Genomic DNA, 21,552 nt, shown 5'->3' with positions numbered 1-21,552 from the left:
GCAAGCAGGCGGTCAGGTTAAATATTGTGATATGAAACTTACACATCACAAATGTTGTACAAATATTGTAAATGTGAGCAGGTGAAGACAGAAACTTTTTATACTGAATTTCCCACATGGCATTTCTGCACTAAACACTGACTGATGTTTGAAAATTCAGTGGTTTGTGACATTATGTAATCATTTCCTTTACACAATAAAAAAAAAAGGGTCAAAGAGTGCGCGATGAACTGTGCTCTTTTTCCAAGTGAGTCGAGCTAAAAGCACCTGTGTTCTCTTCAGCAGTGCTAAGACTTAAGACCATAAAGTCACTCTTTACAATAAAATGTAAGATCACGATCAAGACATAAACCACAAGCAAATCTTTCTCCTTTTTCTTAGTCCTTTAGTTTTGTTAGCATAGACTTAAGCAGAAGGTGAATTATTGCAGAACCATGAAACAAATAGGATTTTGAAAAACTGTGACTTTGCAAAAACTCATTCTCTCCTCTATTCCTCTGTTTAGTCATTATCTAAATAAGGGCACATCTGTTGGCTCCTATTGCTATTATCTTCTCACACTTAAGACTTTGCGGCTCACTCCCTGCTGCTTCACCATCTTGTCAAGTAAACCAGAAGTTATGACCTCTCTCTTGCGCACAGATGGGAACCAATCACAAACCAGCTCATTAACGGAATTAGCTGCACCGGTGGCACACCTGGAGCTGCCGCACATCCGCTCAAAGCAGCCTCTTACCGGCACCACTCCACTTAACGCCACGGTATTCCATAAATACAATAAAATGGCTAAAATTTCCATTTCCTCAAGTAGCCTTTCAATTTATCAGAAAAGCACAAGCTCGGCTCAACAAAGTGACCTTTCCAACAATGAACCTATGAAGCTACAGACACCATGGCGGGTGTAGCAAACAAACACCATCAGCAGCAAATGTGACGCACTACACTTACCGCTGACTGATCCTCCTCCCGTACCGGTCCATCGCCCCGCTCCGTCACTGGCGTCCGCGTAGAAAGCAACAACAAAATATATCCTTTTTTTTTTTTTTTTTTTTTTTTTTTAAATGTGGAAACTTCTTACTCTGAAATCCGCCAGTATCTCCACGTTGAAGCGCCACATAAGTACTTGTTAGACGTTCAGTCCTTTCTAGAAACTTTTACATCCTGACACCTGAGGGACATTCAACTCTATTATGGGGGTGCTCGATTTGAGCAACTTGTTGTGCCCGCCGGGGGGGTGGGCATTAAACCGGTCATAATAGAGTGCTGCAGGAATGACGTATTTTGGTAAGCCATTCCGGAAGTTAGCATCACTTGTAGTTTGTAGTTTGATTTAGTGTGCTTACCTCTTCTACAAAAGCCTTTCCTCTTACAAAGTTAGTATTATATTTCACGAGTATAAACACAAGCCTGTCAAAATGGCCTGGTGAGCAGGTTTTTGTGTCACTCACATGCTTATGGAGAACTCAGTGAAAAAAAAAAAAATTTTTAATAGATAGGAGAGAGGTGCCACGTACAGAAAATTGTGTGTTTACATTTATGCAATTTCTATATTTTGCTTGATGTAAATCTATATGCATATTTCCACTGTGACTGGAGCGGTAATGCAGTAATGCAAAAGCCCATCATTCTAGTTTTTCTTTTCTCCACCAGTCACATTTTCATATAAAGAACTGACAGCCTATTGGACATCATTACAGCTGTGCTTTTCATTACTGTGCCTTCTGGCAACCTCTTTTTGAGGTATGGCAATGTGAACATAAACAGGACCTGCTGCTACCTTACACCTGTCACACAAACGTGCACTGATCACACACAAAGAACAACACACGCACACTGTCACCCTGAAAAATAGACTGATTTGGTACCTGTAGCTATTCAGACAGGTAGCATGATATTTCAAGAAAATGCAAATTCACTATTTCTCTCTCTCATGATCTCTCTCTCTCTCTCTCACACACACACACACACACACACACACACACACACACTCACACACACACACAAAACATAAATATTGCGATTGTGTTTGGTACGTTTGAAGGTGAGGAGAGCTGGCAGTGGGAGTGGGGCATGCTTTTGCAGACATGCGGCAGTAATGGAATCAAAGACTGATGAGTGTGCATACCAGGCTATTTACTCTGCCTGGCTCCAAAACAAAAAGCCACGATCCCCACTATCTTTCTTCCAGTGGCCCTTCCACCCCATCTCACAACATATGTCCTTCTGCCCCCCACTCCCCCACCCAATCCGAACTCTGAGTTAATCATTTAGAAATAATTAAATTCAATAAAGCGGAACAGATTAAATAAGAAACAACGATTGGGCGTTAAGGGGCAGGGTGAAGAGCAGTAGCTTCCTCCCCCTGTAGGAAACAGCAAATGATGTGCTAAAACAGAGATGGAGAGAGACGCACAGATGGGTATAGATAGAGAGGGAGGGGAAGGAATGATTTCAGGGAAAGACAGAGACAGACAAATGTGTGCAACTGCAACAAAAAGGTATGACAGAGGATAAGAGAAAAGGCATGGGAATAAAAGGGAGAGCGTAAAAAGGGAGCAGAGAAGCTTGAGGACTGGTTAAATATTCATAAAGGCTGTGTGGTGATGGGTAGTGACGTAGAGCAGCGAGGGAGATAGAGGAGTCTGGGAGAGGCGAATAATGAGCACAGAGAGAGACACCCCCCCATGCTTTACGACACAGCTGGAGGCACACAGGCAGTCAAGCAACAGACACAAACTCACAATACAAATGTGCAATTATGGAGAAGCAAACACACGTGCAAACACACATGCAGGCAAATTTGGACACATTCTGCAGGCAAACGTCCACTTGAACACAGAAAATTACCTCTTTACTCTGAACATGTGCAAGTTTAATCTAAATTACTAGTAGTTAAAGGCAGCATTTGTATATTTTATTTAGAGTCAACAAATTCCACAAAGGATCAATATCAACAGTGTCTTAGTCGTGTTTCAATACTTTCTGACTTCCCTGCCCAGTCTGTTCCTGCCCCAAGCACATTTCTGCTGAAGACGTAAATCTTTAAAAAACAGGCCACAAAAGTGCTCATGGTTTCATTTTTTTTTCATGAAAACGGGAGTGTTAGAACATTTGTTTGGCACTATTTTCAGTCCCAAATAAATACACATTTGGTGAGCTAGTGAGGACAGCGTATGCAGGATCGACTTAGAATAAATTACCGTGCCTGTGAAACTGTTATAAAGAAACACCTCAGCCAGCGCAACAGGTTGGCTCATTGAAATGACTGTTATGGTGTCTGGACAACAGTGGAGCTCTTATAGGCACTGAGGAATAAGCCTAGGCTACACAGGTAATAACTGTTAGTACGCTCAATTCAGTTTTGGTCTTTTCATGGGGTTTGTTGACAATAAGAAAAATATAGAATCTCACCAGACTTATCCTTGAAGGATGAAGTAAATTGGTTTAGTGCAGGTTTTCCACAAATTGGATTCCTATTGGCCGCCACCTCCCGAGAGAAGGCAGTACCAATATTGGCCTTGATAACATATTTCACATTCTTGCTGTGGTTTACACTGCTGCAGCCAAACACTGCTTGATATTTGAGTATTCCCAAACAAAGAATGAATACATTTGCAATTCCCTACACACCTTGCTTTCAAAGGAGATGATTTGTAAGTCAGACGTTGGTTCCAGTTGAAACATAGGACTTTTCAATTATGTATCAGTTTTTAAGTTGGCTCTGGCTTCAGTAAACCAACCCACTCCCCTCGACTTGGCCTTGCACTGGAAAAGGTGCTATTGACCGGGCTGCACTGGATTGAACATAAACACTGTATTAGTGTGATTGGTTGGACAGAGCTGATCCATGCTGGGGGCAGCCTGTCTGCCTGCCTGCTGCTGCTAACCAATCTCAGAGGGAAAATCGGAATTCAATTAGTCTGGCTGGAGGAGCTATCTCTCTCTATCTCTTATGTTTGTTAGCCAATCTCTTGACCCTTCTCTAACTCGCTCTCTTGCCATCTTCCCTATCCTCTTTCTGTGTTTCCTCGCCTTTTCTCCCTGTCTTAGTCAGAATTTCCTTATGACTGCTGCTGCTGGGCCTACTCTGAGGGAAGAGTGGAATTCAATTAGTCCAGCCGTAGGAGCTTTCTCTTGTTTACTATTCATCCTTGCATTCTTGCACTTCATCTGATAGTCACTCTGATCTGTACTCGCGCTTTGCTCTGCTATTTGCAGGTATCTCCTCAGCCCTCCTCCGGCGTGCTCCCAGCAATAGCATAAATCCTTATTGATGGCGGGATAGGGCATGGCTGGAGAACAAAAAATAAATAAATAAATAAATAAAAGAAAGCTAGAGGGAGAAATGGAGAACGATAGCCATAAGAGGCAGTTGACATCCAGGAGGACATTAAAAAGAAAAAGGGAAGATAAAAGAGGCGGGGAAGGCAGAGATGGACCTGTAAAGAGGAATGATGGGATAATGGAGTGAGAAAGTAAGAGGTATAAATAACTGGTGATGATGACAGCAAGAGAAACTGAGACACAGAGATGAAAGCTAGAGAGTGGTAGAGATATGCAAGAGATAGAAAATGACGGACAAAGAAAATAGAAAGAGAGAATGAGACAAATGTAATTGAAGATGTGCATATTAATATGGAAAACGGAGAAACATAGAAAACACATAAAAGACAATAGAGAGAAATACACAGACAGAGCAAGCAGAAAATGTGGGTGGCTGATATGAAATGTATTCATCATGAATATCTGACTCCTGATGTGACAGATGCTCCGAAACCCAGTCAGCACATCCCTCCATTCCCCACTCGCTACATAGCTCACCTATTATCAGGCTTCTCTGCCTGTAAACCCACAAAAAGCCAGCATTATCATCGACTCATACAACACAACAAGCCTCTTTTGTGAAAGTGCAGATGCAGGCTACTTTCAAATCTCCTCAAACAGCAGTAAATTCAAATTGCACAGTCATTAGACGTCCCTTTTCCTCGAAGTCGATGTGTTATCTGCCATCACCACACTCCCACCTGTGGAGATATTTATTGCTTTGAGTCTTCAGTGGGGGGAAATGGTGAGAGTTGCCTGAAAAGCACTCCAGATTTTATTAATATTACTACAGTGTGATGTGCACACTGTGCTCCAGTGCCTGCCAACGGCTTGTACTACATTCATCCACAAGTCCCAGGAGTATCATGAGCAGTCTGCTTCTCTTTGACGAGCACCTTCTCTCGGTACGGTCAGGATTTCAAAGTTGCAGAGGTTGTAAAGTTTTCTATTATAGTCTACTTAAAAAAGGGGGAAATAATGCTTCATCAAAAGACAGCAATGTTCAAAAGAAATATAGAGATTGATTTAGAGTGGAACAACATTTGTATGGTCGTACAGTGTGATCAGCAGCTTTATCAGCAGCAGCAGCTGCAGTGTTGCTTTGAGCTTCACTAAATCAATATAATAACTATATAACTATTATCTTTGATTCACTTAGGATTTTCTGAAAACCAAGACAGAACAGTTCTTCGCACAACAAGATTACCAGTTAAGACAGGGTCACTTCTGTAAGTCAGGCTCATTTTATGGATTACAAAGCAGGTTTTAATAAGGCTTCTCTGTCACAGCCTTGGAAATCTAACCCTCCAGACAGGCCTAGTGAGACCACTTTTCAGGCTTACCTTCACTGACATTGTGGTTTTTTCAAAGTTCCTCCCCAGTAGCTTCTCTGTACTGATGTGTGAACAGGGACTGCATTTATTGCTTATGTTAAACTCACAGCTTTTTTTAACCTGAAGTATGTGCACAAACTGTTTTTGGTTTTAAATGCACTGGGGAAAAACAGCTTTGGGTCACTTGAGTTATTTAAATAAAATGAAAGAAACATACAATTCCAATGAAATAACAAAGGGGGAACTCTGAAAGATGTCTCCAGAAAATGTTAATTATCTTATCTTGATCTAATACATTGTCTGGCTGGGCTCTCATTTGATACTTCAGTTTAATGTCATGTTGCATTTTGCACATGTATGTTAATTTTCAGCACTTATGATACGGAGAAAATTCACACTGTTGTTTGAACCTTCTTTATGAAACATCTTCATGTAGGAGAAGCTTGAAAAATGTGATTTCTATTCCAATTAGAGTTTTAGCTCACTGAACACCCTTGAAAGATGCACATTGTTGATGGAGATGAATACTGGCCAACAGGCATCCTGTTCAGCAAAAAGGTCACCAATCCCACACCCTGAAAAAGGATTTGTTACGTCACCTCCATAACTTTGTGGGCAGCTTTGTTCATCTTTTTATGTGCGTAACATGGCCAACACAACACCTGTGCTAATTCAAAAGGTGTTGCTTTTAAGACATTCAGGGCAAGACAAAGCTACTGATCCCACCGAGAGATAGAAGGGTGCTACTGCTTTTGATTAGCATGCTGTATAGGGAAGATAAGATGGCATGAAGAGTGGTGGAAGACCAGGGAGTTAAAAGGGTTTTCAAGACCAATCGTTCTCAACATCTTTTTCTCTTTTGAAGGGAATTGCCTTGGAGCTAGCAAATACAATTTGCCGTATTTTCTTTCTTGGTGTGTGTGTGAGTGTGTACATGTACACCTACCTGATAGAAGGCAGAAGAAAGACGGGGGAAAGGTAAGCAGAAAAGTTGCATTGTACATGTATTTGTGTCTATTTGAGAGGGAACTTTTCAAATCCCCAGAGAAAAGTCTGTTTCTTATCTGTCCTTGTGTTTCAAGGGGGGGATGAAAGCAATCTTCAAATGGCATCTGCAGTTAAGGAGCACTTGAACCCAATCAGCACCCGTCAGACCCAAATGGACCACAGGAGAGATTCTGTGGCGTAGGAAGCTTAATGCCAATCACACCAAACACTCACACTCACGCACATCAATCAGGCTTTCTCATACAGTCTGGGGTAATAAAAGTGCTAAAACTGGACAGTGGATACATCTCTGGAGGGATAAAAATGAAACACTCCAAGAGTTCATAGCACAGCTTTGCTGTGGCAACAGATGCAGCAAACCTGTGGTTATGGGGCAACTCACATGGGTGGCAGCCACAACATCTAACAGGCCATTAATTTGTCTCACCTCCAAAAAAGAAGCTTGTCTCCTCTTTGTCGTCCCATGACAGCAGGATACACAGACTTCACATCCTCCTTCACTCACCCCTGTCTTCTCCAACATCCACAAGGTTTTTCAAACCTTTATTTCTCTTAATTTCAGAGGCCATGATGCCAAGACAACTTTTACTCAGGCCACCAGGACGCTAAATGTTACTGGCAGCACAGGCGGCTGTTGAAATACATGGTGAGACTGTAAAGCTGGCTGATAATAGACAAGGTTGGGCTAATTAAAAATAATGAGCTTTCCATGTGCCAGCCATAAGCTAGTGATATCATGCACTGTATCACAAAGGAACATGATGTTATTTTAGATGAGTAAAGCTTCTGTTCAACATTCAGATCAATTGCGGGGGCGCCCCTCATTATCTACAGTGACAGTCTAAGAGTAGTTTTATGTTGTATGGCCATTTGAGGTAAATTTATGATCTGGCTATGTGTAAAATTGACTCGACTTGATTTTATTAAGCAGTCACCTGGAGGAGCTGTGTCCAATAACATGGAAATGTCCATACCCTGTATCTTCAAATTGGCTCATTCGCTTATTTGGTGAATTCCATTTCCTCTGTGTATACACAGTGAAGACAGCAGGAGGTGCATCCTATTTTAGAGCAGGACTACATTATAAATATCATTTTACTCACCATTAGTAATCTCGGAACGCCATTATTTGAATAACATTTTCCATGGAGTCAAGTAAAGAAGAGGCTTTTTTAGTCAAATGGTTCAGCGTGTGTGTTGTGGATAGACATTATGCTGGTGGGAAATTTACGAGCAAATGTCAGCGTGGAATTTATTTTTTGTAGCTGGAGAGAGGAAAAGATGAGCCAGTGGAACAGAGCAAGAGGTCTAGAAGGAAGTCAGAGAGCAGCAGGCGGAGGGTGATGATGGTGCTGCTATGACTGATGTCTCTCTAAAGAGGTGATTGCACTAGCACTTGCTCAACAGTCACTTCAGCTTGACAAATCCTCAAACATGTTTCCTGTCAAGGTGTGATCTCTGACCGGACATGTCACCTGTCAATGTTCACCTCTGTTCAACTCTCGACTGTTGAAATTTGCAAGGTCAGACAACAGAGAGTTGTGTGTTCTGTGGAGGGATCGTTATTCTGACAGCGTAAATGAACCAGACTACAAAGTGCAACACTGCTTTCATTCATGGGTTGAATTTCATGATTATTGTTTGTGATGCAATGTATTGTAAATTCATCCTCAACTTAAAAATAAAGAGATAAAAGCAAAACAACCACTATAAATGTCTTATCAGAAGAGTGAAATTTCTAATGGCAGATCAAGTGTACTGAGAAAAAATAAAAACAATCATAGCTTCTCTTTCCTCCCTGAGAAACAAGCCACATTTTGTATCTTGGCCCTCGGTGTGTTAGCAGTAGATAGGACCAAAAATGAATTCCCTGCAACCATTGCAGTTTCCCTGCCCAAGTCCATGGAGATTTGGTTTAGTTATGACTCCGAGTCTCAAACTAAAATCTGACGAATTGAAAGGAAAAAAGATCAGAACAAGTGAACAATCTTGCCTCACGAGGTGGATGTAGCAATTCGCTTTTTTGTGTTTTCACCATATTATTGTGTGCAATGCTCACATCAAAGGGATTACATTAACTGTAACTGAGGATAAAAAATATTTTTGGAAACTGAAGTGGTTTTGAATGCAGGCATGAAGTCTACAGTGAGCCCATTCTGTCAGCCACTGAATGACAGAGTTACAGTGGCCGGCATTACATTCAGTTTGTGAGATAAAAAAAATGTTTGAGCCTTATGAATTATTAAAGAGATAAATTGTCAGGGTACATTTGGTGAAGAAAGGGGAATTATTAATTTGACCTCTTGTCTCCATTCTGTCTATGAGATGAGATTTGGCTGCATGCCAACGTCCGTGTGCGTTACAAAAACAACTCCACCTGTACCCACTTAAATCCGGCTTGGGTGGACATGGAGTGGTTTGTACGTGGTTTGGAGAGTGTATTCCATGGAAAGCAGGAAAAGGGCACTGCCATGGCCAAATGACACTTTGTCACTGCGCCAGCCTCCGATGCTATGCAGCTCAAAAACCTGGTATAGGCAGGAAACCGCTCCGCTCTGCTTTTGCCTCTACTTTAAGGATCAGGGCACAAAAGGTGGCACTTAAGCCAAGAAAACATTTAGACAGCATCAGTGGGTGGCACATCCCTGCTGTGTAACCATGGCAACATCTCATGTGGTGACTACAGGCTGTTTTGCGGAACACAGTGAAGTTTCTTAAGATTCTGGCACTGGCCTTCATACCATCCTGTCGAAACATACTTTTAACTATGTCTTTTTTCTTTTTACCCCATGTTCATTGTTCCTCACTCTGTATGTGTAGCATCCAATATAAATGTGTGACCTTACTGTGGCATATTGTAAGACAAAACTACCACTCTGTACATGCACTGTTTATTCAGCACATGTTGGGAGGATTACCTAACACAACTTCAAATTGCCATGGTAATATATGCAAATAATATTCCAAATTATCAGCACAAGTGGACATAATAGCATAGCATACAATGAAAAATAATGTTTTGTAATTTGTTTTGTGTTCAGTGACACACCAGTCATTTGTCTGAAGTAAACAGAAGACGGTTGTTTTATCATCACCAATTAGCAGAATAAAAACTTGCACAATAATAAAAGAGAAAAACGGCGACAGGGCAACAGAACATTTCACAGCATCAACTAAAGATTCTTGGAAAAAGAAGGTTGGTGAGTTTAAAGTGGAGAATATCTGTCTCTGAGCCAAACAGAGTGAACACTGGTGCTGACTTTCAAAGATAAAAGGCTCTCAAAAAGCCAGAGGAGTGATGCAAATGTGGGTCTTGAACTGCTGGTCTTTTCTCTCCGGTTGGCTCTTTTTCACTGTACTTGTTAATTTTATCATTGTTTGTCAGCTGCAGTGAAGGACGTTACTATGTCTTGACATTATATGTTTGTTGTTTGTTTTTTTTTCATTTGAGTCTTTGCTTTTCGATTTTAGAATTTCATAGACTAATGATTAAACAGTATATCATCATAGAACATGTTTGCTGTGTCCATACAATGTAGTTTACCCATTACTATCTCTGTAGCTAAGGTCACTCTCTGTGACTGTAGGTCTTTAATTTGCTGTCACTCTAATAGTATTAGCATAGCAGCCAATGCTTATTTAAGTTTAGGCCAGATAATGAGTTTTGCACCAGGCTTAAGGAAAACATGGTTAGCCCTGCTGACCAAACACGCCAGACTCTCACAATTGATTACCTATGGAGAACAGCAAAGTGGAAACTCGCCAAAGCAGTGAATATATCACAATCCCTCCTTTCCAAACGTTTCCTTCTCAAGGGCTTGTCAATGAGCAGAGTTAAGTCAGACTCTGCACTATAGGAAATGCCACCTTGTCACTTACAAAATAAAGATTATTATCCTATTATAAATTGAGCAAAGTAGCACCATTATTAATTTAGAAAAGTGATTAGCAGTTACCCAACACTGATTGATCTAGTAATAGAAACAGCAGTATTAACAGCAGGTGACCTCTGACCTTTCTGTAGAATCAGCATATGAGGAGGAAATGAAATGGATTTAAAAGATGAAAGCAGGAGGCTGTAACACACTGAAGGGTTTGGTGTTTATGCATTTGAGTATATGTGTGCATTAGTGTCTAGGCATGCATGTAAGCAATACAGTAATGTGAGGCGGAGGGGGAAGGGAAATGTGTTTGTGTATGGTCCTTTGAGATCTTAGCATCTGTGTCACAGTAATTATTAACAGATTAACCCTGAGAAAATCACCAGAGATTGGAAACAGATTCACAAAGTTGGATTACAGCGGCCTCTACATCTTTTGATCCTTTGTCTTTTCGTTTCTCTCTCTTCTTGCCAACATCTACACACACACACACACACACAGACAGAAAATATTCCAAACACACATGCAACCAAGCATGCTCAAACACAAATTTGAAAAACGCTGTTAGGCGAACAATTGGATATACACAATTCGTGGTGACACAAGAGTAGAGGAGTGACACAAAGTGTATGTCAGCTCCAATCAGGAAGGATTTGTGTGCTTTTCTCTTTTGTCATGTTTTGCCAGCGTTTATCTCCATCACTTCACACTTGCACAGGCTCATCCGAAGTGACTGGGAGTGAGCAGTGCCCTTGGAGTTTAGCGCCTCACGCAGATAACACAGGCCTAAAAGCACAAAAGGGATCTGCTAATTAAATATGGATGGAGCTTAACTTATGGCTCAGGACATTTTGCCAGCAGCTACAATGAGAGCAGGGACCCACTTCTTTTGTTTGTCGTTATCTGTTTATCTTCTCTAATCTTATCCTAAACAACGATTTTATATATTGTCAATCACTGAATCTACTGCACAAATGGGAGAGACTAAATACGTAACTGCTTTATTCTTTATACCCCTACTTCTTCACATTTATTTCACTACCACTTTTCAGATTGTACATTTAAACATGCATTTTTAAAGATTTAACCAGACAACCCAAGATCTCTGGCTTGAAACCTTTTACAGTTGTTTGCTGTTCCTCCGGCACCTTCCGAGAGGTTTTAATGAAAAAAAATTGGGACCCAAAGAGGTGAAATTGACCAATATTTACTAAAAAAGCAAAGATTAGAGAAAAGTCAAAAAATGAATACAGATTAGCTGAAGTTTTTCTTTCCTATCCCATTAATCATCTCAGGACCCAGATTTATCTTGTGACCCATTGGAGGGGCCTGGTTTTTCTACAGAATTAATACTTTTAGTTTAGTTTTTCTTTTAAATGCAGCATTTTTACTTGTAAAGGACTATTTGTACTATTGGTACGTTTACGTAAGTGAATGTTATCAGTAGTTTTTCCACAGATGGTTTCGAATGAATCGTTGCATATGTTTAGCCGTTCTCTTGGACCTACATGAAGTGAGCAAATGACGTGTAGCCCTGAACAGACTCCCCCCATGGGCTTTATTTGTTGATTTTATGTTATCAAAGAAGCGCTCCATATTTCACAACCATATAGGGTCTTACGCACAACCACCAAGGACCAGTGCCAAGCAGAACGAGGGCACCATCTCTGGAGAGCTACTCTAACACGCAGGCATGTCTAAGCAGATGGCAGTCATGATGTGTGGTATGGCTGAGTGCACTTGACTTACAGTGTCAGATCAGCCACAGTGGTTGTAGAAAATTTTCAAATTAAACTCGAAGGAAAATAGATGGTTTAATTAAGGCCTCATTTTGGTGATGGAGAGGAATGGTATAGTCAGTATATTGGAAGACATTTACTGCTTACAGAAAAAGGTCAGGGAAAACAAAATCAGTGAACAGTTTCCTCCCATTTCAGTAATAATTCCTTCACAAAGCCGCAGCTCCTGGAGGGGGAGAGTGAAATCTGAAATGAAAGGCGGAATATCTGGAAAAAAGACACGGTGTGCTAATATCATGCTATAAGGAGAAATGAGATGGAAGATGATCTATTGTCTAACCTCTGAAAGCTGAACTGATATGAGATGAAAATGACGAACGGGGGGACACTTTAGTGAAAAGACTGAAACGGGATAAAAGAGTAATTTGGATTTTGTATGGCACGATGTCATTGTTATCTTCCTATTACACAACCCTCACAGTCAAGCCAGTTTTCCGTCATTTGTGTACTGTGCAAACCCATTTGCCTATGTATAGCAAACACTAACATATTCCCAGTTGCCTTCATTTTCTTTCAGCCTCAGCTTTCTACACTCCATGCAGATCACCGTTGACAACCTACACACATTTCATCGCACACATGCACACACACAAACTCTTGTACAGACACACATGCACACAGACACTCTTTCACACTCAGACTGGGCATGGCTCATAAGGAACATCCATCAACGCTGAATACACACTTGTGAATCTAACGCTCAATAAAGCAAATATAAACCTCCAGTTCCCGTTATCTGTCTTCAGCAGGAGCCAAAGCTGTGACAGAGAGAAGGGAAGAGAAGAGAAGAGAAGAGAAGGAAATAGGAGAGGAAACAAAATAGGCAAGGCAAGTGGGAAAAAAAATTGGAGGAAATAATGAGAAAAAATGAGGACCAGCCACAGTGATGCAGCGCCATGTAAACTTTCCTACAATACGTGTATATAAAAAAAGACCCTATTACCAGAATACTGCTCTCTTACACATACACACACACACAGACGCATACACAACAAAATACCTCCACTGTCATAACTCCATTTAAAGCCACATCCACAACAGACACCTCCATCCTCCTCTCACAGACGGTTCACAGGAGAGAGGTGGCTCAGCAAACTGCATTAAGCGGGAGGCTGAGTCTTGTTATGGGAGAGGAATCGAATCCCACTGTTCTCATGTCTCAGTGGTTCTCTTCTCTCTTTATCTTTCTGTCTAGCTCTCATCATTTCATTTTACATATCAACACTGAGCTTTTCCTTTACAACTAATATCCTACATCATTCACTTGTAGTTGCGCCACTGAGACTTAATGCAATATACATGGAAGATTGTGTGTGTGGAAGTGCGTGTCTTTGTTATATATTTTTATACTTTTATGCAAATATGTGATGCATATAAGATGTGTGTGCACTCACTACTGTGTAAGTGTAAGCCTGTACTCATTACTCATGAAAAATGGGGGTAAACTGTAAACTGTACATACTGTCTTCTTCAAAATAAAGCAATTGCACTGATCATTTGTTTCACTGACAAATGGCTATGCTCAATGGCAAAGTCAGAGATAGTGTGATGATGTATCACTGCCAAACAACTGTGTGAAGGTAGGTTCACACTGGACGTGAAGAGAAAGGTCAATGCAAAGGTGCAGGTGGCTGCAAATTCAAACTAGGCAACCTTAACCATGTCTTGCCCAACAGCAAAAAAACTATTTTATCGCCAAGGAACAAGGACTTGTTGGCATCACCCTGTACAAAGCTCGTATTGCCCAACAAGTCTTACTGAGGCAGATCAATCAGAAATGGCACTGAGGAGCGCACAGGTGGCGGATGGGTAAAGTTCCCATCCACCACTGCCAAGCCCTGGGGTTCCTTCCCAGAAGCTGCCAAGGGGTTTTCAGCCTTGTCACTGTGCTACTGACTCCTATTGGTTGGCAGGGGCGCATGAGGTGAGAGGAAGCATCTGACAAACACCATGTGTCATGGAGGTAGAACATGTGTGTCATGTCATGTCACCTCAGGCCAACAGTATGGTTAGTAGTATAAGGACTGCAGCACACACAGGCTTTTTTTTTTTTAAAATTGGCTGAAAAACTGGGATAAATTCCAAAAATGGATGAGATGTGATATTTTGGATTGTGCAAACTGAGCTGCAATTTAGTATATAGATTTTACCAACAGATACACTATCTGGGATGAAACATGTGATGTTTGGATGTGCCTGAGTTTCCCCAGCATGAGACACTTTTTATGTGACTGATTCTTTCTTTCTCAGCGTGGTGTTTGTGGATCTTGGGATTAAGGTATGTTAGTCGGTTACCAGATGCTCAGTCGTCCCTGCTCCCTCATGAGAAAGGTCAGGCTTGAGTGAAATCAGCCAGTAAGACCTCCACTTGCCCCTGCGGCAGTCGACACACACTACTGCATTTTCTCTAGCCAACCGCTTGGCCAATGCTGATTTCCCTCCTAACTCTGCAGCCATTTATGACTCTGACTTCTGTTATCATAGCCCCCAGGTAAGGCCATACTTCCCTGGAGGGAAAGAGGGAGGGAGAAACTGATAAGGGAATGATGGAGGGAGAGAGACAGAGGGAGGAAAAGAGAGAAATGAAAGAATGAACAGATAATAGAGGAGAGGACTGGATTTAGAGATATAAAAGATGGAGTCAGAGGTGCCTTGTGTCATTTATATTTTTTCTGCCCTGCATTTCTGTACAATGCATAAATAGCTGATATTACTAAGATCAATGCATAGAATAATTGACTGGCAATTTTCTTGCTGAGATCTAAGCACACAACAGGTTACAGAGAAGACAGATAATAATGTATTGAGAAAATGCAGTGTTCAAGATGCAGTGGAGCCAGTTTGAGGAATTAATTGGGTATTTCTGTGGGAGGCACTGAAGCATGGTGGTACATTATCAATAAGCATACTGCTATCTGAGGGATGAAGATTTCCGTCACGCACTGAGCATGGTTGCAGCTGTAACTAATGCTTCCACATTTAAGTTAATCAGTTCCTGTGACGGCTCCTGTACAAAAGCTGATATTTTTCTCATGTTACATTCAGCACCTTCTTCCCTGAGTGCATCAGATGTTCTGTAGTTATATTAGTAGGAGCTTTTCAGCGTATTTAGTGGAGCATTCAGGGATGAAGGGTGTTTTTGAGACAGTAGAAGGTGTGATTTCCTTGTTGGGGAGATTTATTGTGCTTTGACTCCCGCAGCCTACAGTGTTATCACACAACCAAGAGAAGTCAGCGCACACACAAAGGATCAGCGAAGAATTTGGAGCCCCAACTGTTCTACGACTAAGCCCTGTGCTCTTTGCGCAAGGATGCACACTAAGATAGGTGACATTTGTTTAGGCATATTCAAACAGTGATGGATACTCTATCGATCCAACAATTCAAATGGTAATACCATTGTAATGCATGAGAATCTCTACAAACAACATCCGTGAACAAGCTCAAAAAAAGGAGGAGAGAGTGACCAGGGAATAAAATACTTTGATAAATTACACTGTAAAGACAGTGGAGGAAACAATGAATGATATTTATGTCACTGTGTTCACTGTTGTGATAGGTTTATACACAGTGTTGCTCAAAGGCACAAACTATCAAACATATAGTCTTGTTTAGGCTTCCATTTTCCTGGGTTACTGTGCATCATGTAGGTGGTGAGTGTTTCCAGGCATACACAACTACTCATCCTTACATCTATTTACAGCAGCAGGGATATCATTGGAAGATATACTCTATATCAGTGATCTGCTGTCAGGACAAACAAGGCAAACAGTGCTTGACCAGTTAAACACTAAAATAGATATCAGTTAGAAGGATACTTAAGAGGAAGCAACATCTCAGAGCAGCATTCTGTCCCGTAAATTCAGATTCATTCATTTTGTAATTTACTGCCCTCTTATGGCTGCAGCAGGCCATCGTCTCTGGAAGCTAGCTTGACAACCAGCTGCTGTATCTATAGTTTCCGTCACTGACTGTGACCGTGTCCCATTGACAAAGGCTGAGAGATGAGCAGCATTATTCGGACATTTGCACAATGTGGACAATCTTGGGATCTTTGACGAGTGACTAACTGTAACCTAAGTATGCTTCTCAAGGTGTCCTCGACTCAGCTCCCACTGTTCTGAAATCAGTTATGATATTGCACACATTTTAATACACATGCACACATGAGTGTGGAAACTGTACTTATGCATTAGAAAATTACTTTCAACAGTCTTTTCTTCCTAAGTGTACTTTTATGATAAATTACAGTGTAATTTGCTCGTGTCGTTTACTCGTTAACAGAGATCTCTGTCTGAGTTTTGAAGTAATTTGAGAAGTTTGAGACAGCACATCGAGGCAGGAAAATACCGGATTCTGCAATATTATGGGATTGTATCATTGTCAGTTAATAGTAAATATTTTGAAAATTACTATAGAAATGATTTTTTTAAGGTGTTTCCCCCCTATACTGCATATGGTATAAGGTGAACTTCTCCAGACAGAGAGGAGCACGATGCAGGGGAGAGACTTTCAGCATAGGATAGACAGGCAGCACAAAATCATCTGACAGCACAGGCCCTGAATTTGCTCCTAGTACTGTCATGACAAGGTATGTTTTAGTCTGGTCCATTTATCTCCTTGGTGTATTAAACTGCTGAATCGTGCATTGAGATGGAAGTTTGTGGGCAGCAGAAGGGCGGGGTGTAGTTGGTTCTTTGGCTGTGCTTGCCAATCTGTAAAAGTGAGTGCATGCCACTGCTCTATGTATACAAGGAAAACAGCACTGGCTCAACTTCAGCTCTATGTTAAATGAAAGCCTGTCACAAGTGACGGTTTGTTTGCTCTGTGCTGATTTTTAGGCTGACAAATGTCAAGACACTGAGGCCTTTCTTTGCTGTTATTAGGATGAGTACAATGACTTCGATTAAACATCAGGAAATAATCCTGCTAATGGTGCAATGGTAAAAGGTTAAGTATACAGAAACTACTCAACATTGGCATCTTATATTATGAGAGGATGTCAATGAAAAATATCTCCCAGCGAGATGTTGAAAATCTCTCTGAATGTAAATTTTGACACGGCATCCTATTGTATTGATGTATTGAATCAAACTGTCCTTTGCAATTTTGGCAAACAATTTGTGCTGTACATCTCACTTTGAGAGCTCAGCCACATGTAGCAGCATGAAAGCATTTTATATAGACTGTCAACACATTCCATACTCGAGCTTACTTTTCACAGACATGTGCAGAAGCGCCTGGACTTCTGTGTAATGTGATGTCCTAGTAAATAAGCTCTTAGCTTCACATTATCTGTAAGTGTAGGAGTGACAAGATATTATTTGGATTCACCTGAATGATTTTGTGAGGTTACAATACACATAAATTGTTTTTTTGTTTTTTTTGTTTTTTTTTAAATGCAGATGTATCTCCTTTTTCTTAGGGGTGGGGGCATAAAAAGAAGTGGATATATTCCCTACCCAGCCCATCATTGACATCAGCATTCATAACCTCTGTGTCAGATCAGGCAAGGGCTTCTGTTTCGATTAAACTTTGCTCACTCTGGGACGACATTTACGTGAGAGGACAGCTGATATTTTCACACTGTAATTACAGGCGTAGGTCAATGAAACGCAGAGGCAGCTGCTACACGCCCAGTTCTTACTGCCCGGCAAATCAGTGCTGACCCAGCCAAAAGAAGACTGCCTTGAACCAGAGATGCATACAGCATTGGCATTCAGTGGAAGAACAAAAACTGAGTACACATCACTCAGTTGTTAAATGATTCAAATTTGTACTGTTGTACTATAATTTGGTTATTTTTACATTGCATTGCTGGGTATTTGAACTAATGTATAATTAAAAACAAACTGGTTAGATAGACTACATTGAAAATATGGCTCCCTAAGTACAAACAAGAGCATCGGTAGGCTACAGAACATAGCAGAAACACAGCTGCAGCAGTGGAGAGAAGGTACAGGAAGAGCCACAGTACCAATAACAGAAGGTAGAAATTGTGATTTATGCAACCTTGTATTAAAAAAACAGACGAGTAAGTGCTTCTGACTTGGCACAAGAATTATCTGTGGAAATTAGTGTTTCAGTGCTGGATCTGACAGAGAGAAGGACATAGCATGAAGTCAACCTCTATAGATGGCATCCAAGAGGAAAACCATTGCTCACAAAATGGCACAAAACTGCAAGATTAGACTTTGCCAAAGAACATGAAAAGAGGTCTAATGAGTATTAGCAACACATTCTTTGGTCAGATGAAACCAAAATATATTTGTCTGGATCAGATGGGTTCCAGGATGTTTAGTGTGGATCTGGCCAGGAGACTATAATAGTGACTGCACAGTGCCAACTGTGATACATGGAGGTGGGAGTGAGCAGATATGGGGCCGTATGAGTGCCAAAGGTTTAGAGGAGATGACATTTAAAACACTGTTGGCATATTTCAAAGTGAAAGGTAGAACAACAAAACCCCTACAGCACAGATGAGCTGCAAAGAATCATCTGTGAAGAATGGCAGAAGATCTCTCACATATACGTATACATAGGGAATATATATACATATATATATATATATATATATATATATATATATATATATATATATATATATATATATATATATATATATATATATGGAACCTAATCTCACTGATGATGTTTGTACTGACTTTTGTTGCATTTGGTTCTTAATATGGACCCTTCATTAGTTTAATTAGTCAAACATTTCTGTTTTTTCAAATTCACTGACTTAATTCTTTGTGGGCTTTGGGATAAAATAAATAAATCTGTATTAAATGGAGAGGATTTATCTCTCAGAACTGTCGGGATAATCTTGACAATTCATTCTTTTTTCATCCACCAAAGCAAATAGTATTGTCTTTGTTAGATGAGTGTATCTTTTGATCAACATTTTTCTTTGTTATCTTTGTTGATTGATTTATGTCCTGCCATAAGCCACCAGTATGTCCGAAAATCTGGTTCACTTAAAGTTTTATTTTTCATTTTTTGCCTTCAAAATGAATAATTATGATGAAAATGTCATTTAACACACTGTACTTCCAGTTTGTTTCTCTACAATGCACGCGCACACACACACACACACACGCACACACGCACACACAGCTGAACTCTAACAACAATTACTAAACACAGAACCTGCATACAAATATTTTTTGTTGATTTGCTCCAGGATAAATTTTTTATATTAGATCTGTTATTTATTTTGAACACAAACACAGACATAAGATAATATGGTTCTATACATCCTTCATTTTTTATTATTTGAAAACAAAAGACTGAGTATTGTAGCTTTCACCTCTTCAGATACAAATCACCTTATCAAAACTGCAGAAAATTCAATCTGACCTTCCTTCATGCAAAAATAAAATAAAAGTTGTAGAACAATGCTCTTACATGACATTTTGTTTGTAGACAAGAAAAATATCTTTGTTTTTATTGTCTATCTTCTATAGTACATTTTCCTTTTCCTTTTGTCTCTCAACACTACAGAAGTTGTATTATTGCTTTTTCAGAATCATTTTTAACTACAGCCAATATCATGTAGTAGTATAGATTGGTCTATTGACCTACCTGCATCACAAAGACTGTATCATTTGGTAATAATCTCTATCTCAGACTGACTAAAGATCGAGCCTGTCGATTGCTGATGAGAGCTTGTGACCGATTAGTAAACCTGTGTCATTAAAACCTCTCCCCTGTGGTCATTGGCTTTATTGATCTTGAAGTCAAAGTATCAAATTACTAGAGCAGAAATGCAGAAATGGTTGATTTCATGGAACCAAGTCAGGTGCATCCTATCAAAAATGAAATGCATGTTTTTTCTCTCATTAACTTTTAAACCAAACCTATACTGTATTTGCATATTCTTTTAAAGTCCTGTCATTTACTTAAACCATTGATAAGCATGCCTAGTATCCACTTCAAACCTCAGGTGTAGTTAATAAATCACCTCTAACTTAATCTTTGTATGTCCTGTATGAAATATTATTTTATTTTTTTTTTTTTTATCAATGTTAGTGTGATTTCTATTTCACAACATTTAACATACATCTATTTTTACCTTTTTTTTTTTTTTTTTTTTGCTTTTTCCATCATCCTAATGCCGATGTGACTCAGCACCACTGCCCACCTGCTACCCACATCAGTCATACTAGAGTGAATAAAAGTGAAGTGGCGTTGTAAAGGTGATTAAACTTCTCCCTCTGTTTTCTCTCTCCGTCTCTGTCTCTCTGTCTCTGTCTGATGGAGCTCAGCTGGGTTGAGCTGTGTTGTTACCCAGTGCAGCTCAGCCTTGTCATCAGATGCAGGCTGATGCAGGGAGAAGCCATGTTGGGCTAAGGGGGATAACTAGAAACTCAATTTACCTCAAAAGGAAAGCAAGTCTAGACTAACACACTGTCAAATAACCACTCTGTCAACTAACCACTTTGTGTGCACAGCCACCTTAAGACAGGAAATGTGCAGGTGAGCCTCTACTGGGTTTTAAATCTGGAAACACGAGCACATACAATCATGAGTCAACATACTGATGATGCCATGTTGAATTTTCAACCTTTACTAAATGCCACCAATGCTGAATTGAGCTCTCATAAAATGAGGAATATTAAGCTGTACTAGATGTACTCCCGGTGCTGATCACGTCATGGTTTCAGGAATCATGGTTTAGCCTACAGAGGTCTAAGCATTAGTTTATCCAACTGCTGTCTATTCCTGAGCTTCTCTACAGTTTTGTTCAGTTGCTTTGGCACAATCTTTGAGTGAAACTGTCAAGTCTCTAGTTCATTTCCTCAAAATAGTATGTACATTTCTTGTTTCTTTTACGCATTATTCAGATATGAATACAAAAATCTTCAGTCTAATGTACCATAAAACGTTGAATGTAGAAAAAATGCTTGTGTTCTGATGGATGCCAACCAGCCTGTAGAGGATAAGTGACTGAGATATGCAGTAAAATAGGCAAACGGTTAATGGACTTCAAGGGCATAGTGCCTTAGACATTTTAAAGTCTTAATATCAACAATTAGATTTCATTTTATTGTCAGTGATGAACTGAGGAACTGATTTCCTTTTGACTCACAAGTTAAACATTTTGATTGAGTCATGGCCTTTGCAGAAAAAATGAAGCTATGTTCTGCACAGTATGAAACAATGTGGTGATTGTACTCAGTGCTTTGAAAACACATTTCTGAA

General features: G+C 40.1%; 1 protein-coding gene across 3 annotated transcripts in view; it reads right to left on the bottom strand.

The window, feature by feature from the left end:
- Positions 1-21,552, bottom strand: part of LOC139622712 (glutamate receptor ionotropic, delta-1-like) — a 222,398-nt gene that overhangs the window by 168,079 nt on the left and 32,767 nt on the right. The window contains exon 1 of one of the 3 annotated variants that reach the window (XM_071480239.1): positions 949-1,450. The exons of the other annotated variants lie outside the window; for them this stretch is intronic. The gene's annotated coding sequence lies outside the window, so the exon portion shown is untranslated. Of the gene's footprint in view, positions 1-948; positions 1,451-21,552 lie in introns of those variants that run through there. 3 annotated transcript variants of the gene reach the window in all.

Source organism: Trachinotus anak, unplaced genomic scaffold, assembly GCF_046630095.1.
Source record: "Trachinotus anak isolate AG129_WGS33_773 ecotype Australia unplaced genomic scaffold, CSIRO_AGI_Tana_v1 ptg000007l, whole genome shotgun sequence".
NCBI lineage: Eukaryota > Metazoa > Chordata > Actinopteri > Carangiformes > Carangidae > Trachinotus > Trachinotus anak.
The sequence above is the reverse complement of the archived record's forward strand: the minus strand, read 5'-3'. Positions and strand labels throughout refer to the sequence as shown.